Raw genomic sequence first — 2,313 nt, 5'->3', positions numbered from 1 at the left:
CTGAAAAGAGTTGCTTCATATTTTTAAAATCCAATTTTAATGGTTATTGATGTCAGGAAACTTATTCTGATACCAGCTGTTCTATGATGGCTAAATCACAGATGTCTGTAAATCTTTTAGAAGATGATATATGGGGAGTATCTTTGAGATCTTGAAACAACAGTGGACTTCTTAACAGAAAAGGAATTAAACATGAAGGAAATATTTGATAAATTTAATAACCACATGGCATTAAGAATTCTGTTGATCAAAAGATTCCCTGAAGAGCGTGAAGAGACAGGGCAATGCAGTGAGAGAAGGTATTTGCAATGTGCAAGATGGCAGTGCAGTAATAAAATTAAAGATTGGATTTGTGGCTTGGGTGAGATAATTTTGATAACATACTTTCTAAAATGTAATCAGATCCTTTTTCATTAAATAAATATATATATAGTTAAAAATCCAATGACAGCATTTTTCAACAAAATGAAGTGACAGACATTCTCATAAGCTACAAAATACTCCTGGATGGAGCCAAACTGCATGCAGCTATTGTATTTTGGCAAGACTTTTGACAGGTTTAGCAAATATGAGTTGGTATCAGAGTAAAAAAAAAAAAATCTGTGCATCCTAAAACCCCCAGAAAATAAATTGCCAATAAATATAAACAAGGCCTTGATCTAATTGGAATCTTCTGCAAATAGGTCTGAGAACAGTGGTTAAAACAGGGAGAATGCTCCAATAGCTTCAATTTGTGGATGGGTGGTACCAAGGGACATGTGTAAAAAAATTGGAGGAGGCTGAGGCTATCTAAGCCTCAAGGAAGTAGAAAATGCTCAAAATCAAAATTGCTTCTGAAGGGCAAACATCATTCTGGGAAAACTTCCAGAAAAGTCTCTGTGGCTATAAGAGGCAAGGTTTTCATTTAAGATGTGTGTGCTAATTGCTTCAGTTGTGTGCAACTCTATGGATCGTAGCCTGCCAGGCTACTCTGCCCATGAGATTTTCCAGGCAAGAATATTGGAGTGGGTTGCCATGCCCTCCTCCAGGGGCTCTTCCCAATCCAGGGATCGAATCCAAGTCTCTTACGGCTCCTGCATTGCCAGGCAGGTTCCTTACCACAAGTGCCACCTGGGAAGGTAATTTAAGATAGTTTTAGTTTTCTTGTCCATTACCCAGATTTTGAGATAGGAATTTAATGCCCTGAGATCATCATTTTCTTTCTTCAGATTCTTCAGTACACTTTGGTGTAACCAACCAATCCCTTGATATAACAAGTTTTCAGCAAAATACAGCAGCAGCTACTGAGTCACTCCTTCCACAGGTGACTGCATATGATAATCTAAGTCACAGTGTTAACCACTGCAGTCCATGGACTATCAGCATCCTCTTTATGGCAGACATTAATCCATTTTAATCTAATCAAATTGAAGATAAAGATGATAGATTACTGTACTCAAGATTCAGTTACTCTGTAGCCTCTTGATACCAATAACTACATTTATGTTAAATGAGGGAAGCAGAACTATGAGTTGTGAGATAAGATACTCATAACAATTAAAACACAATTACAGGAGGAGCTGGAAGGTGACAGTCTAGGACAGAAGTTGGCAAATCAGAGGAGGTGTCACTGACCAGTAAACCTAGGAAGCCAAGTATGACCAGCTGCTGAAGTGGAGCTCTGAAGAGAATGCTCCTAGGTCTACAAAAAGGTATGTTGTTCAGTCGCTCAGTCATGTCCAACTGTACACCCCCATGGACTTCAGCATGCCAGGCTTCCCTGTCCTTTATCTCCCAGATTTTGCTCAAACTCATGTCCATTGAGTTGGTGAGGCCATCCAACCATCTCGCCCTCTGTTGTCCCCTTCTCCTTCTTCCTTCAATCTTTCCCAGCATCAGGATCTTTTCCGGTGAGTCAGTTCTTCACATCAGGTGGCCAAAGAATTGGAGCTCAGCTTCAGCATCAGTCCTTCCAATGAATTTTCAGGGTTGATTTCCTTTAGGATTGACTGGTTTGATTTCCTTGCAGTCCAAGGGACAAGAACCTCTCCAACACGACAGTTTGAAAGCATCCATTCTTCAGTGTTCAGCCTTCTTCAGGGTCCAGCTCTCACATCCATGCATGACTACTGGAAAAACCATAGCTTTCATTTTATGGACCTTTGTTAGCAAAGCAATGTTTTCTGCATTTTAACAGAAGGTATACCGTGTATAAAACTCTGCCATGATGATGGGCCTGAAGCAACTTACGGTCACAGAGTTGGCAGTTGAAGAAAAAGCTGGGTATGGGGTGGAGAACAGGTGCAAGTTGGAACCTGTTGGCACCTCTGTGTA

This window comes from Ovis canadensis, chromosome 1 (genome assembly GCF_042477335.2).
Source record: "Ovis canadensis isolate MfBH-ARS-UI-01 breed Bighorn chromosome 1, ARS-UI_OviCan_v2, whole genome shotgun sequence".
Taxonomy (NCBI): Eukaryota; Metazoa; Chordata; class Mammalia; order Artiodactyla; family Bovidae; genus Ovis; species Ovis canadensis.
Note: the sequence above shows the minus strand (reverse complement) of the source record.